Raw genomic sequence first — 17805 nt, 5'->3', positions numbered from 1 at the left:
AATGGTCTCAAGTTACAGTGTGGAAGATCTAGCTTGGATAATAGGAAGAAATTATTCACCAGGAGGGTGGTGAAGCACTAGAATGGGATACCATGGAAGGTGATGGAAACTCCATCCCTAGAAGATTTAAAGTAACATCTTGACAAAGCCCTGGCTGGGATGATTGTTGGGATTGGTCCTGCTTTGGGCAGGGGGTTGGACTCAACCATCTGAGGTCCCTTCCAACCCTATGAGTCTGATTTCTCAATTCATGAAGAGTAAGGGAAATGCTCCTGTTGATCTCCCACTGTGAAGCTGGTGTGAAAGATCTGTTAAGGTACCTTAATTGCATAGCTGGAGTTGCGTATCTTAATTCAAACTTCTGGGTAAGTATAGACATGGCCTTAGAAAACTGTCTCCATTTTGCACCATTCAGTATTCAGACAACTCACCTGAGGTGTGGCCAGTCCTCGGATCACTATGAAGAAAGTAATCCAGTGTTAGTGAACTGTTTCTGTTCAATTTACCAGTTAGATGCAGAACCTCTTCTTTCAGCATCTTATCTTAATTGCTTGATAAGAGCAAGTACCTCCCCACCCTTTATGGTGATTACAGATACTTTTTTCTTACTTGTATCTATATTGACTGTCCTGTGTATTCATCTTTCCTCAGACTTTCTCTACAATCGGTAGACTACTTTAGTCACAGTACTGCTACTTTACCTCTGAGATCTATTGTGGCTGCCTTATGTTGTATAGCTGTTTAGACTATCCCACTGCTTTGTTGTTCTGTGTATCAGTATTGCCTGTTACGTTGAGGACCTTTTGCATAACCAGTATTCAGATTCATTTACTTGTACTTGTGTTGCTTTGTGCGTGTGTGTTTATGTGCATATGTATATATGTTAATAGGTTTTATACTTTTATACTCATCTGATACCTTGTTACTTGTCTTTATAGAGGTGACGTGGAATGTGAGAGGCTGGTATTTGTGTCACTGTGCATTTTCCCCCTTGCTCTTTGATTGGGTTTGACAAAAATTAAATTTTCTTTTCTGCTATTTTCTTTAATAAACAAAACCTGAGTTATTAGACACACAACCCACTGTATTTTCCCAAAATGGAAAGCAATTGGATAAGTTAGTATGATAACAGGGAAAGCAGGAAAATATTTCCCAGACCTATGACTTATCTTTAAACATACTAGTGTTTTGGATTACTCCTAGACTGCAAGTGAAATTCATTTAGGTAGTCCTATACTTCATAATCTGTTGTACTCTGTGTGTATGTATGTCTGTCTGTCTCTCATTCTCTTTTTTCATACTTTCCAGCATCTGCATTTGTTATAAAATGGCTGTTTCAATACATTATTTTTCTGTTTAAGTCTCTTCTACAGTTCTGTTCTAGTTTTTTTTATATTCTTTTTCAATCTATAACATGCAAGCATGGAAGAGAGCTTTTGGTCTTAAGTGGACCAGTTCAATCAGGAAAGCTCTCAAGTATGCGCCAGATATGATGCACTGTGCCAATTCATTAATCAAAGTAAACCACACTGCAAAGAAAGATGAGGGCTGGCATAATTAGAGGGCCTATTCTGGATGCAATGTGAATTATACATGATAGATGCGGCATGATAAGACTCCTAACAACTCTATTAGATTGGCCAAGTAACCAACATATTTTTAAAAAAAATCAGAGGTAATGCTTATTTTAAAAAATTAGACACACTTGAGTGAAAGTATATTTCACAAGGTGAAAGAAAAACATTGTCCAAAGTTTCTCAGTAGGGGCAATCTGGCATCTCAGAAAAGAACTATGTATAAACACCATTCATCTAGACTTATTAGTCTACCAGACTGCTTTGCTTTTGTGATTACATGATGTTGAGCTCTCCATACACAGAGTGGAGAACTATCAAAATATGACGTTGAGTTGCCAATGGCTCTGATCAAAGAACAGAAAATAGAAACAACCATCTATTCTGTTGCAAAATCCACGTAGTTTGCAAGGCAAACAGCTGTCCTCCTTTATAAAACAGCAGTTATTTAAGATTTCTTTAAATGTAAGTACAGGAAGTGTATTGATTTGTCTACCACTTACATTGATATATAAAAATGCTTGTGACTTGTGGCAGTACCAATGTGGATTTTTATAGTTTTAAAGAAGTGTATAAAAAAGGGGGGGGGGGGGAACCCAAACAAATCCATGACCAAATCCGACTATTACACTTTTTTTTTATGGTTTGGGTCTTAAGTAATTCTTTTCGGAGATATTACACATAAGAGGTTAATATTTTTAAAACAGTGTCTGTACTGTATCCATCCATCTAAACATGCCTGTTTGTGGGAGAAAATCAATCATGAAAGATGAAACCTAAAACCTTGGAATCTGTGCATTGTTCTTCAATGACATTTTGGTTTCCAAGTTCTTCAGAGCCAGAGCCGCAAAGATCTTTAGAAGCTTAAAGATGTCGGTAAGTCCCCACCGGGGTATTCTAATGTACCTAAACCTACTAGGTGCCTAGCTCCCAATGACTTTCATAGTTTAGGTGCTCACCTGAATTTTAAGACACCTAAATATCTTGGCATCTAGTTCTGAGTCACTTTTAAAAATGGCATTTATGCTCTTAAGTCATTTAGGCCAAAATGCAGTAAAGGCTAGAACTTTAACAGGGTTCAAAAAAGAGCTAGATGGATTCATGGAAGTTAGGTCCATCAACGGCTATTAGCCAGGATGGGTAGGAATGGTGTCCCTAGCTTCTGTTTGTCTGGAAGTGGGTGACGGGAGGGATCACGTGAGGATTACCTGTTGTGTTCCCTCCCTCTGGGGCATCTGGTATTGGCCTCTGTTGGCAGACAGGACACTGGGCTAGATGGACCTTTGTTTTGACCCAGTATGGCCATTCTTATGTAACATTTTTCATAATGCCCTCTGAGAATTCCATGTCTTAGCACCTGAATGGAGTCTTGTTCTTTCACCAAAATGTTGTCATCTGAATGAAAGAAATAAGGATTTCTGCACGTGGCAGCATGATACAAATGTGCATGATACAAATTGCAGAAATCCCCTTGCACATTGGATAAACCATTTTGTTGAGAGTTGGTTTGCACTTGGAATTTGCTGTATATCTCCAGGTGCAAGGACAAAGCAGGCTGCAGAACATGTGCTGAAAATCAGATATATTGAAAAAATGTCAGCAAGCCATGACAAGCTTTCCTTTTTCAAAAGGAAAGGACTTCATAAATTCTTCCCCTCAGTAAAGAATTACGTGGCTCAGATGACATGCCAATATAAGGTGAGGATAGGAAAGGCGCTCCACTGGCAGTTCTCAGTTGACATATTGTGTCTTAGGGACTAGGATGGTTTGTGGTAAATCAAAGCAGACCATAGGCTGCTGTATTTTATGATGGGCCCCGTGCAGCCTATCATAACATGAGAACGTAAGGACAGCTGTACTGGGTCAGAACAGTGGTCCATCTAGCCCAGTGTCTGTCTTCTGACACTGGCAGGTACTTCAGATGGAACAAATGCAACAGGGTAGTTACTGAATGATCCATCCCCTGACATCTAGTGCAAGCATCTGGCAGGCAGAGGCTTAGCTGTCTCAGCTAATAGCCATGAATCATAGAACACTAGAACTGGAAGGGATCTCGAAGTCATCAAATCCAGTCCCCTGCCCTCACGGCAGACCAAGCACCATCTAGATCATCCCTGGCAGATGTCTATCCAACCTGCTCTTAAATATCTCTAGAGATGGAGATTCCACAACCTACCTAGGAAATGTATTCCAGTGTTTAACCATCCTGACAGGTAGGAAGTTTTTCCTAATATCTAACCTAAACCTCCTTTGCTACAATTTAGGCCCATTGTTTCTTGTCCTATCATCAGAGACTAAGGAGAACGATTTTTCTCCCTCCTCCTTCTTGTTGACACCCTTTTAGAAGCCTGAAAACCATGTTCCCTGTCGTCTCCATTCCAAACCAAACAAGCCCAATTATTTCACTCTTCCCTCATAGATCTTGGTATAACTTGAATATATCTAATTTCCAAGGAACATATGCAACTTTTTTAACCAAGTTATACTTTTGGCCTTCATAACGTTGCCTGGCAATGGTTTCCACAGGTTGAGAGTTGGGTGAGGAAACACTTCCCTTTTTTGTTTTTTAAACCTGCTTCCTACTGCTTTAGTTGAAATTACTTGAAACTGACTTCCTCCCCTCTTGGCTCCCCCCTCCGGTGCCTGTGGTAGGTGAAGGGTTAAATAACACTTCCCTATTCTCACATTTGCCTGTCTTATTACCTATCCCTTGCCTACCAGCTCCCAACAATCGTTAGCTTTTCTGACTACCGTTGCGTATTGAACACAAGTTTTTAGATAACTATCTATGATGACTCCAAGATCTTTCCTGAGTGGCAGTGGCCAATTTAGGTTTCATTATTTGACATGTGTAGGTGGGATTATATTTCCCAATGTGCGTTACTTTGCATTTATCGTCTTTGAGTTACAGCTGCGATTTTTCAACAAAATATCACCCAGCTGCCCGGTATTGTAACACTTAATAGTCGTCTATGGATTTAAGTATCTTGAACAATTTTGTATCCTTTGCAAACCACACTACTTACCCCTTTCTCTAACCATTTATGAATATTATGAACAGCACAGGTCCCAGTACAGTGCCATAAGGCTTGCTGCTAATTACCTCTCTCCAGTGTGAGGCCATTTATTCCTACTGTTTGTCTCCAGTCACTTAACCAGTTGCTGATCCATAAGAGGGCCTTCCCTCTTCTCCTGTAACTTCTTACTTGCTTCAGAGCCTTTTGTGGTGTGTTTTAGTGAGGGAGACGGGTAATTTACTAGGTTATATGCTGTTGATGACCAACAAACATGACACCAGTTACCAGTCTCTTCTTAAGCCATCTTCAGTATAGTGAGTAATGTTTAGCTCTTGATTTGCCTGCAAGGAATCCAACTTGCTTCGGGATTAGGTGTTTCTCAATGAGGAGGGAGGGATGGTTCAAGATGAGATTCTTATGCAGTTTGTAGATGTAATGTAGCAGTGATATAGGCTTGAAGTTTTTCAGTCCCATTGCATCCTTCCTTTCAGTCCCGTTGCATCCACTGTTTCAGGATCTACTCAATGTCAGATATTAGGCAATTTACATGTGGCTGAGCATGTGTTTTAAGTAACTTCAGGAAATTATTGTAGGAAATTCCATCATTAGTGTTAACTTCTGGTTTGAAACCTGGGAAGATTATTTTCACTGCTAATGAGAAAAAGACAGTGCTTTAGAGATACCATGTAAAATTTTCAAAAGTGCTGATGACCTAAAATGCAGAGAAGCACCTAGTAGGATCTTCAAAATTGCTCAACCCCAGTTGAAATGTGAACAGGGGCCTAGAATGATCAAGCTAGTTAGATATTGCTGTGCTGTGTTGCAATGCCTAACTCAACGTTACCATGTTATTTCAGGCCAATTCCTCAAGCCAAATACATAGGGAAGGGTTGGAACTTAATTTCTTTTGCAAGTTTGATTCCTATCATGGATGTATGAATGAAGACATTGGCTCCCACACTACCTTCCACATCCTAATGATTTAACCAACTAAACAATGGGCACTTAAGAGAAAGTGCAAATTGTTTTCACCAGCTTCTTGCAACTTGAACACACTAATTAACTTTTCCCCCCCTCCCTTATTTATTCGTGGATCTGGACTATTAATGCTCCATTCATCCGAAGAAGTGGGCTGTAGCCACGAAAGCTCATGATGCCATCTACATGTTTTGTTAGTCTATAAAGTGCTACACGACCATTTGTTTTTTTTCCATGTTGGAGTCTGTCTCATTTTCAATTGCAATTTTATTTATTTATTTTTTTAATTTGGAGACTAAATCCCACTGTCTGTCAAAATGTCTTGAAAATTAGATGTATCCTAAATCAATTAGGCATTCTTATGCTGACTGTACCAACATCTTAATACCTTTCACAAATCTGGGCCTAGATGCCTTGGGGGATTTTGAGAAGCACCCTGTCAGCATCTTTTTTAGATGCCTGATGACCTTTGGAAATCTGGACCAAAGTAACAAAGGATTCCAAGGCCTAAAATGTAGGTCAAGCTATCTTTAGGTTACTAACCCTCCAGGATTGTCCAGGAGTCAGAAGACTTAATTTTTAATTAAAGATTTATGTCATGGGAGAGAACCTCCAGGAGTATATCCAACCAAAATTGGCAACCTTAACCTAGCCACATTGCTCAGAGATGTGAAACATTCCCACGGCTAAGAACTAAGCCCTGGTGTAGACACTGGTCATTGGACAGAAGATTTTTTTTCATTGACCTCGCTATCACCTTCCAGAAGTGCTGATTGACAAAGTTTGAAAATATTCCTTCCAGCACAGATGCACGAACGTAGTTGCTGTAGGACCTGTTCCATAGAGACATCTCACTGAAATCCAATGGGACTAAGGAGCCTAAGTGACAAAGGCACTTTGCAAAACTTCATTCATCATCAGGAGTAAGGGTTGGATTAATCTCTAAACAAAATCCCCTGAAAATCACGACTTCAGTTTATTTTGCAGTTGGAGTCTCTTTCTTTCTTCGTCACCTCAGATAAATGGTAACTACAATTTCATAAAGTGACTTCTTTATGCAAAAGCATCCTGAAACATATGTTTCCTAATCAGCATGGATAAACAAAGGAAGGAGGTTAAGAAACTGTTTAATAATGTAACAAAATCGTGAGGGGAAAAAAAAGCCATTAGTCTGAAAATAATAATTAAACATCTCAAAACCCAGCTAAGAGGATTGGCTTTCAGGAACAGGAGTGGAATGGTTATTATTTTGAGACTTCCAGGGGTTACTGGTAGTACCTCATGCATAACTAATCCTTGGTGCTTCGCTCCAGCTAGTTAAATCGAGAAGCTGTTTCAATATTCTACTGCCTTAGGTGTTGACTGCTGATAGACAAGTATTTATGTGCGCGCTACACCACTGGGTCATAGCAGAGTGGGAAATTAATTGTTTTACTTCAGATGAGGTTTGAATGCCAATTGGCCTTTTTCATCTTCCCCTCCTCATATTTTTTTTTTTAATATTTAGTCAAGGAAATTGAGCTTAAATTTAAAATTTCCCAATGTCTCTGCATATATCATGGATGGGACTGTAAGTCAGTAATACAAAATAGGCCTCAATTAATCACCTTTTGAACTGAGCAGTGCCACTAATTGAACGAACCTTGCTGGAAAAGACACAAAATAATTAGTTTGCATCTCTTAGGTTGTCAGTATCTGGGTATTGTAGTAGGTTTTTTATGATGTTTCATTACACATTAAAATATTAATTGACATGGAAATTATATTTTAGAGCCCTTCTCCTTTTTATTAAACAGACAGTTGTTGCTTACCAGGAATTCAACTGTGTGGAAGTGACTGAGCAAATTTAATGCATAAAAAGTAAAGGGTTTGTGTGCTGTAGAGGTGTTGGCAATTGGTTTCCCAGATGATGTGAAATACTGAAGATGTGCATGTGTTCACACAGGCAAGATAGCTCTAGGACTGGTGCTGGACTCAGACTTACATGATCCGCATTCTATTACTGGTCTTTTAGGTGAGCATGGTCAAGTTACTGCACCTCAGTTTTCCCAACTGTACAATGGAGATAAAGATAGTGACTGTTCCATAAAACACTTCAATAAAAAAATCTGAGTGTAATTATTTACTATGAAATACTATTATTTAAGGTGTAAGCGCTGTAGTCCTTACTTAGGTAAAACACTCACTGAGTTCATGGTATAGCCTGATCTAAAAATTATGTATTAATTATATAGATCTCATAATCACTCTGAGGTTTGACAGGTTCTTGCCCCAAGATCAGGCCCAGTAGTATTAAAATTACTGTACAGTTGGTAACCCTGATGTATTCAGTTGTAACACTCACACTATAGGAATGGTTCTGTATTTATGGTAGGTTTTTTTTAGCAATGTCACAATCATTCTAACTTAGCAAGGTAGAAAGAGAGAAAGCATCGCTCCTTACAGGACTTGGTGAAATATCACCATCTTCCTTATCACCATCACCTTCCTCCTCATCACCAGTGGCTGGTATCTTGTCAGCTTCTCAGGACTACTACATCTCTCTCTTCTCCTGCCCACAGGCGGGGCTACACTGATGTCTGTGTTACACTATGTCTAATGATGATTCCGTAAGCGTTTCTCCTCTCTGCCTTACTTGTACCACCTCCTCCTCCTAATATCAAGGTGATCTTAATAGGTTAGAGCTGGGCTACTCAACACGTTTGTTTGCAGCCTGCTGTGCAGTTTCCGTTTGTGGTTCTCAACACTCGGCCCGTAGGTAGGATCCTTTGAACAAGGTCTTCCCTGGGAATATGCTCCACAATGGTGAGTCAATATAATAGTCTTCTGATGATCTGTGTTTTAGTAGTTAAATTCCTGGACTGTCATTGCTCTTTAGAAGTTCTGTCACGTGGGTGGAAATTGGGTAAATATTGCATTTTAGTAAAATCAGGAGAACTTACTTAAATGGGACCTGTGTGTTGTGTAGTCTTGCCTTAATCTTTGTATTCATGCCCGTCAGTGTGAAAAGTTATTTGCATATATATTTGCATGTATATGCAACTATACTTGAGCTGCAGCCCTCAGCATGTGCTGTGAGTATCATTGTGGCCCCCATGGCTTCCGAAGTTGAGTAGCCCTGGATTAGAGTATTAATGGTCTAAATTTATTGTACGTAACTTTGTAGCCCTGACAGTTTTGGGGTAGGGTTGTCACCAGTGTTGGCTCTAATCTTTTCCAGCCATGCATGGACTTTTTTTTTTTTTATGTGCACCGAGACTTCCTCTGTAGCATGGGGCACGGGTCACTTGCTGGAGGATTCTCTGCATCTTGGGGTCTTTAAACCATTTGAGGACTTCAATATCTGAGAGATATGTGAGAGGATTATTCCAGCAGTGGGTGGGTGAGATTCTGTGGTCTGCATTGTGCAGGGGTCAGACTAGATGATCATAATGGTCCCTTCTGACCTTAAAGTCTATGAGTCTGAGACATCAGTAAAAACAAAACTCTATCTGTGGATGCTTTGCTGATCAGCGGGGCGGCATTTGAACCTCTCTTGAGCATCCACACAAGCTCACAGCTTACAGGGAACAGTGGGGCTATGTCTAGAATACAAGCCTCTTTCGAAAGATACTTTCGAAAGGTACTTTCAAAAAAGCCTTCTTCGAAAGAGAGCGTCTAGACTACAGCCAGTACTTTCGAAAAAGCAAGCAGCTTTTTCAAAAGAAAGCACCCAGGCAGTCTGGATGCTCTCTTTTGGAAAAAGCACAGTTTGCATTACATAGCACCTTTTGAAAGAGCACTTTCGGAGGGGAAAAAGGCATTATTCCTTGTAAAATGAGGTTTTCCGCTGTCGAAAAAACTGCCGCTTTCTTTTGATTTACTTTCAAAGGAACACGGTGGTAGTCTAGGCGCAGGGGAGATTTTTTTGAAAAAAACCCTGTATTCTAGACACCCTGGTTGCCAGCTTTGGTTGGATGAATTCCTGGAGGTGTCATCACAAGACTTAATTTTTAATTAAAGATTAGTTTCATGAGTCTCCAGGAATTAATCCTGGAGGATTGCCAACCCTGTTTGTGGTCAGATGTTCTCTCGGAAAGCTGGGCAGACATTGCTGGTGTTGAGACAAAACTCCTTAGTCTCCATTTCAAGTTTGCCAAAACTTAAAGGTGACCATTAGGCCATTTTATGTGTTCCAAAGATCATAAGCCTTGAGGCCAGTGAAAACTGCTGTAGCCAGCATCTTACAGAATACAGATCCATAGGTTCCTTGTATTACGGATGCCTAAATTAAATGCTAAAGCTGGTTTTGTGGGCTGCAAAAGGGAGTTTGAATCAAGCAAAGATGATAGGTTTTGGCCTTGGCTATTAGTCAAATGTTTTGAGATTGATTCACAGATATGAATAAGGTCTCCTTTTCTGCTGTCCCTTGTGTAAGATAAATAACAGGAGCTATCATTTGACTCTATGCTACCATGTATGTTGTAGGAGGAAGGGAGAGGCAGCCATGAAATAACAATAAAAGTGTAAAAACTGGAAGAAAAAAATTAAGATCTCCCATAGTTATGGGAGAAATGGGCAATTTGTGTTCAGTTTTGTAATCACTGCTGAGCTGATGGATGGCACGTAATCTAGTACCTGCTTCTTCCTCAGAGGAGTCAATGGAGAAACTCACTTTGATTTCAACAGGTTTTGGATCAGGCCCATACTGTATGGGATTGGGGCATGCTCTAGCAGAACACTGAAATCCCCCCGCACCTCCAGCTCTAAGCAAATAGAGTTCCCATTGAATTCAGCGGGACTCTAAAGGTAAACTTGAGCTTCAGTGTTGAATTGGATCATGGCTGTAGGACCAAACCTTCAGCCTTATTTGAGAGATAATATAGCGAAAGCAATGAGAATAATTGTGGCTCAGTACCACTTGCATGACTAAAAGTTGCAGGGTTAGTGCTCTAGGACCTGATCCAAAACCCACTAAAATCAGTTGCAAGTCTTTTTGATTGACACCAGTGGGCTTTGGATCAGGCCCCCAGAGACAAGCAAGGACAGATCAGAAGGAACTTTTAACTTATTGGTGATTTTATTCCACGCATCAGAGGTAACCTGTAGTTATTATTGGTGATTGCTGTAAATTGCAATGTTTAGATTTTGCAATTTCACAGTGACATGGTAAGAGACAGTTTTCTATTTACGAGCCACTGAAGAAATAAATCCTTTCATCACAAGACATCAGAGCTCTCAGCTGGAGACTATCAGAAGCCAAGAGTCATCAAATGCCTTGTTTCTTGATGTGGAATTTTTACCTATCAGACTGAACAGTACCCTTTCATAGATTAGATCCCCCTCCCTCTTGTTTCTGTTGAGGAAGACCTATATTTTAGCTTTGGCAGGACCCCACCTTCACCGTACCAATCAATCATGTGGATAATTAAAGGTGAATAAATTATTTTATGCAGATGAGAAGGCCGATGGTACAAATATGTCAAAGAGCAGTGTTTTCACAGGCTCTGTCTCTTCTGTTTAATAAAAATAAGGCATGCCCCTTGCTCTGGCCTAAATACAGTTCACTGCTAAATTAATAAGCCATGGAATAAATAATAGATTTGTATTGGATTTTTGGCTTTCTGCACAGCTTAAGAATACCCATGAAGCCACTATTTTGATTGCGGATGAAGGAAGAATGCCCTGTATAAATTTTTGAGCCTCTAAGGCTATGGATCATGTCCTGCCCTTGATCTACATGTGAGGCATATTGACATTAGCCTGCTTTAATCTGTGTTTTGAAAAGGAGACCATGATTCCTGTACTCGCTCCAGGGGTGGATGTGAAAGCTAGGTCCATGGGTCCAGTGTGGACACCCTTGGCAGTCAGTCCCCTAGCATCCCCTGAAACACACAATAGTGCACTCATACGCAGGTGCAAGCTGCTGCAGAAGTGGCATTAAGCACACTGTAAATAGCCCTTCCCCCATGTGCATGAAAATGGCTTGAAGCCCATTTGTGAAGCGGGAGGAGAGTGCCCCCTTTCATGCAACTGACTTTGGTTTGTACGGTGGATCTGTTGTGGGTCTCTGCACTAGGTGTCTTCCGTAGCACTAAGCCTTGATTGGCATGACTCTGCTGGCAATCCTTGGAGGATCAGGACCATAGATTTTTGTGTATCATTAGTGCTCCTCTCTCCTCCCCCCCCCCCAATTTTGTGTTCTTCCTCCCACGACACAGCTAATAAACATACAGTAGGAAACTCAACATCAACTTGATTGCTGAGACTTGGGGGGCATTCATTGCACATCGCCGCCGCCGATATTTTTATTTTTGTAGGCTGTCCATATGTGTTTCTGGGCGATGCCTCCGTCTGTTTTAAAGGGGAGGGAGCGAGCACCAAACTGTGTAGTCAAAACAAATTCTGTTAGTAAGCATGAGCAACGCCTGCGCCATTGAGGAAACAAACCCCCCTGCTGTGTATGTTGTAGCATATTTTGCTCGTTAGCCAGTCTGCATTTTGTCCCCTTCACCTTCTCTCAATAGCACTTTTCTTTCCTGCATGAAGGCTTTGCATAGTAAAGAACTCACATCAGTAGTGTGAGCTTCACTCTCTTCTCCTTTCTCTTTTTTTTTTTTTTCCTTTTTGTTCTCCCATTTTTCCCAAATGGTTTCAGTTTGCTGCTGCCAGGCCACTAAGCTTTTTGTTATGCTGCCATGGGCCGATCCAGGCTGGAAAACTGTATCTTACTTTTAACCATGACAACTCAGTTGGAGTATGGGGTTTTTTTCCCCACTGTTTTCGTCTCAGAGTAATTAACATGGTTTGATGGCTGAAATTACCAAGCAGAATAGCAGCTAAATTTATCCTCAGTCAAGCGCAGCAGAGACTTTTATGGAAGATAATCACAAGAAAAAATTGAAATGAAAAAATAATGAATTACAAGCTGTGTAACAATTTTGTGAAATTTTCATTTATTTGGGCTATCTAGCTACAAACAGATACTATCTTCTACTCTGTCAAAACCACATATTTTTTTTTTTTTTTTGCTTTAGCCGATCAGAGATTAATACATCATTGTAATGGGAGCAGCCAACCAGATTAAGTATATTAGTGATGTATGTGTTGCTCTCTGTGTAGAACTGGTAACTTTGGGAGACTTTCGTAGAGATTAGGTGAAAGAATCTTGACATTTTTCTGCAGAGGAGTATAATCCTGATGCTTGTGTTGGATAAATTGACAGTTCCATTGATGACAGCACCCATGTCAGATTACATCAACTGAGGATTTGGCCATGTATATACCTTTTCACAAGCACTTGTAAATTGCCCTTTGTAGATTGCTGCCTTAGAGTTGATATACCCCAAATGTCCGCTGAACTAAAAGGAGAGGAAGAGAGCGTGTCTATCTCTGTGAATCCGTTTGTTCAAGAATGCCTCTGAAACAGTAAGTGCGAAGACTAACTAACTTGGTAGGCAGCTTCCTCTAATCATAACTTAAAGCAAGGTAAGGGTTTGGTTGCACCAGGACAATGCCATGTGCAAGAATTTGACTGTTTCTCATTGGGTGTCTCTAGACTTCAGGGTTTTTCAAAAAAAGTTGCATTTTTCGAAAAAACTTGCCCTGCATCTAGATTGCTGCCGCATTCTTTTGAAAGTAAATCGAAAGAACGTGGCAGTTTTTTCGTCTGCGCAAAACCTAATTTTACAAGGAATAATGCCTTTTTTCAAAAGTGTTCTTTCGAAAAAAGGCGCTATGTAATGCAAACTGCGCTTTTTCGAAAGAGAGCATCCAGACTGCCTGGGTGCTTTCTTTTGAAAAAGCGGCTTGCTTTTTTGAAAGTACTGGTTGTAGTCTAGATGCTCTTTTTCGAAAGAGGCTTTTTCGAAAGTATCTTTCAAATAAGCCTCTTTCAAAAGAGGCTTGCAGTCTAGACCGAGCCAAAATGGAAAGGGAGGGGTCTGGTTGAATATGTCAACTGGTTAAACTATATTTTTAACTGGTTAATGATCATGGTGCGTCAGGCTGGCCCGTGGCACACTGTGGGCTACTCCAGCCAGGCTGGGCCGAGTCCAGTTTGGCTAGAGTGTCCCCCTTCTGGTGCAGTGGAGTACCACCAGTTAACCAGTAATCCCAGTAAGCATGCTGGTAAAGCAATGGTTACCTGGTTAACGCTTTATCACCTCAAAACTATGACACCCGTTTGCTAAGTAGTTTGATCACAAAACGATATTTTCCCCAGGACTTACATACCACTAACAAAAAGGAGACCCTGCCTCCTTTTTAAACTTCAGCATAGTGTTTAGGCACTTGTCTGGGGTGTGAGAAACTCCGGTTCAGTTTCCTCTTCCGCCTGATATGTAGAAGTGATTTGAATTTGGGTTTCCCACGCTGCAAAAGCACTTTCTAACTACTGGGATATGGGATAGTGTGGGGTGGGTGGGTGAAAGGTGTCTCTCAGTATGACCTATGGGAGAAAGTCATCTCCTCCAGTAGTTTATAGACCTTCATTTCCTTTGCTTTTAATTTAAAAGTACCCAGAACCCAAATGCAGTTTTTGTTTTTCCGATTCACCAGGTATTTTCATAACTTCTAGACCTGGGTCAAACGGAGGAAAAATCAACTTTTTTCTCCCCCAGAATGCTAACAAATCAAAAAATGATTCTGCCCAGATCTAATCATTAGATCTTTACAGGTGTCTCTACACTGCACCATAGCTCAAAATAAGATACACAATTTGAGATGCACAAATTGTGTATCCTATTTTGAAATAGCTTATTTTGTCATTTGGTGCTGTCTACACAGAGCAAAATTTTGAAATTACCTGCTATTTTGCAACATCTCTTACTCCTCATGAAATGAGGTTTACAGGGACGTTGGAATAGCAAGCCTGTTATATTTCAAAATAACAAGCTTGCTGTGAAGACACAGGATAGCTATTTCGGGATACGCTGGTATCCCAAAAGAGCGTCGCAGTCTAGCCCTATCCTAAGTGTGCAGAGAATTCAGTCGAAGAGTAGAATGAAAACCCAGTGAAAGAACGATGGGACTTTCTCTCCTTCTCCTCATTGGTGGGCCTAATCTCTACACAACATCCAATGCACATAGCATCCTCCACAGAAATTTATCTGTGTAGAATGCTTGAATATGGGATTTTCAAATATCAAATAAAAATCTGTAGTGTAGTGCATCCTTTTTTATCAGATTACAGGTGGCAAGAGTGACCTGCTCATCTTTGAAGATTTAATTAACTGTATTGATTCAAGTTCAGGCAATTTGTTCTAACGTCTATTCAAAATTTTAGCTAGGAAATGCAACAACAAATAATTTTGGAGGTTTTCAAACAATGACACAAAATATTGTGTTGAAATGGAACTAAATGTGTGTCTTCAACATTTCCAAAAAGACACTTGTAACTGTTTCAAAACACATTCCTGATTTTTTTTTTTTTTTTCAGACTACATTTTATTCAGGGTGTCGGGGAGGAATGGGAAATTGTTTTCCATACCAGGTGGCTTCATATTTCTGCGCTCAGATAGCGAAAACAGGGCTGACACAGGTTCCCCAGGATGCAACCTGGAACTGGAGTACAACAGAATCCTTCATCTTATCAGCCTGAGATCTCTCTCATACGTGATGCTGTGACGAGCTGCAAACCCCTCCAGGCCCTTCAGACGCGCACACATAAAGGAGAATATTGGTATGTTTGTGAGCAAATAACTTGGTTGCGGTAGTTCTTATAGCATCCAAACTTTGCATGGGATAACCTTATATTCAGGAGAAGGTTTTAAGGTACTGTGGGAGGAGAAGATGAGACCGACGCCTCTCCCTGGGGCTGCACAGAGCTTGGCAGTGTGGGGAGAAGAAGCTTCCTGGGAGAAGTGGCAAGGACAGTCACTCACTGAGGCCGGTGGAGGGACAAGGAAGCAAAGGACGGGCTCGGGCATGGCACCCTTTCCCCTCCTTCCCCTCAGGCTCCTCACCTCAGTTATATCAGCTTTCCCGAGCAACACCGGGTAACTCTCGCTAGTTAAGAAATAAAAGTAAAGATACCATCTGAATTCTAGAAAGTACCATTTAGATCTCAGTGTTTCACCCAGATCAAGAGATATTCACCTTTCTAGCCTGGGCCACCTCCCAGGTTAGTCTTTGTTCTCCAGATGTGCTGCCAGGTGTTGAATTGTGGGGGGAGTAAAATCAAATGTTGTCGTCACTTCCCTCTTACATAGCTTCCAACTCGCTGGAAAAATCCTTTCCTGTGAAGCAGCTTCTCTTGTATGCCAACTATCTCTGAGAGGTTTCCATTGCATACGGTTTGTGGGATAATTTTTGTGTGTGTGTGGGTATTGCCCTTGATGAGTTATCAGTTTTTGGTTGGCCCAGTGTGGGTGTTTCTTGCTTCACCACATATTTCACGAATACAGAGACACATAGCAAAGCTTCATGTACAATGCTAGCAAATACAGCTGAACAGTAAATTCATGTTCAGCAGATTGAGACTCTTAAAATAACTCACAAGGCTTACTTTGCACAAAATATACCATCAAAGTATCACCATGGTAAGTCTGAGGTGCCATGTTTTTCCTTTTGGTTTCAGAGTGTCACAAGGGCCAGACTGAGACCTGCCCTGCCTGTACTGGTGGGGTCCTTGTGAATCTTCAAGGCAAGGGGCTCCTCGTTACAGAAAAGATATGGATGCCTTGGAGAGGAGTCCAGCAATGAAGAAGGGGCTGGAGCACATACTTACGAGCAGAGGCTGAGGGATTTGGGCTTGTTTAGTCTGCACAAGAGAAGAGAGAGGGGGGATTTGATAGCAGCCTTCAGCTACCTGAAGGGGGTTGCAAGAGGACAGAGCGAGGCTGTTCTCGGTGGTGACAGATGGCAGAATGAAGAGCAATGGGCTCAAATTAGCGGGGGAGGTCTAGGTTGGATGTTAAGAAAAACTATGTCACTAGTGCTAGGTCTAGACTACAAGCCTCTTTCAAAAGAGGCTTTTTCGAAAACTTTTTGAAAAAGCATCTTTTGAAAGACAGTCTAGACTACAAGCAGATTTTTTTGAAAAAGCAAGCTGCTTTTTTGTAAGTCTAGATGCTCTTTCGATAAAGCACCGTTTGCATTCAATAGCGCCTTTTTTTAAAGAGTACTTTCAAAAAAAGGTGTTATTCCTCGTAAAATGAGGTTTACCACTATCGAAAAAATGCCGCATTCTTTCAATTTACTTTTGAAAGAAATGCTGCAGTCTAGGTGCAGGTGAAGTTTTTTCGAAAAAAGCCTACTGTAGTCTAGACACACCTTAGGAGGGTGGTGAAGCACTGGAATGGGTTTCCTAGGGAGAGGTGGAATCTCCATCCCTAGAGGTTTTTAAGTCCCCACTTGACAGAGCCCTGGCTGGGATGACTTAGTTGGGGATTGGTCCTGCTTTGGGCAGGGGGTTGGACTCAACCTCCTGAGGTCTTTTCCAACCCTAGGATTGTGTTGTGCTGCCACTACCTCCTTGTGTGAGATCATCTGGGGTGCATAGATTAAGGTAAGAGCCTGACCTCCAAGTGAACCAGACAATTGGAGGCTGATAGGGGTGAATTTCCATCATTGCAACTTCTGGCTGCACAAGCTGTGCCCTCCTTGGTCTGGTGCAGCTCATCCAAGAGCTGAGGGGAGTTGGAGGCACCATCTCTTCCCAAGGCAGAATGAGTCTAGCACATGGGGCTTCTGAAATGTATTCTGGTGTTAACTCTTTATAGCTTAAATTGAGTCAATTTTGCTTTCAATTATGTAGAGGCAAATAGCTACAGTTTAGAGCAGCAGTGTTTGCTTTGTGGTGGGTGTGTTTAATATCATCATTGAAATGCCTCAAAAGTAAAACCTAGCTGGTTGTGAGCATTGTCTTCTCATGGGTATTAATCTGCACGAACCCAGTTCATTTGTAATTGAGGGGCACGGGTCTGTACAGAATATGAATACTTTGTCAATGAAAATACTTAGTGTATATTTTAAATTGGTACTTTTATGTGACTATGCAATTTACATGGGAATATGTATCTGTTATCTACTCTGCCCATGTTAATATAGTCTAACAAATATTCTCAGTCTACGGTACACAGGATGAAAAGGACTAATGATTGCTATTGAAATGATAAACATTTCAAAAGACTTAGCTATGAGACTAGGAATGTAAGCGATAAGTTTAGGTTTATCGAGTAGTCAAGTCACTACTCGACTAGTTGCTTTCTCTCCTACCTCCTTGTTGCCTCTGTATCAGAGGCAGCAAGAGGGGA

The 17805-nt window shown here is 40.9% G+C and overlaps 1 protein-coding gene across 9 annotated transcripts in view; it reads left to right on the top strand.

Annotated features, from left to right (window-relative positions):
• ERBB4 (erb-b2 receptor tyrosine kinase 4) overlaps nucleotides 1-17805 on the top strand; it is a 935749-nt gene that overhangs the window by 52667 nt on the left and 865277 nt on the right. The gene's annotated exons all lie outside the window — the stretch shown is intronic.

This window comes from Pelodiscus sinensis, chromosome 7 (genome assembly GCF_049634645.1).
Source record: "Pelodiscus sinensis isolate JC-2024 chromosome 7, ASM4963464v1, whole genome shotgun sequence".
Classification (NCBI taxonomy): Eukaryota; Metazoa; Chordata; order Testudines; family Trionychidae; genus Pelodiscus; species Pelodiscus sinensis.
The sequence above is the reverse complement of the archived record's forward strand: the minus strand, read 5'-3'. Positions and strand labels throughout refer to the sequence as shown.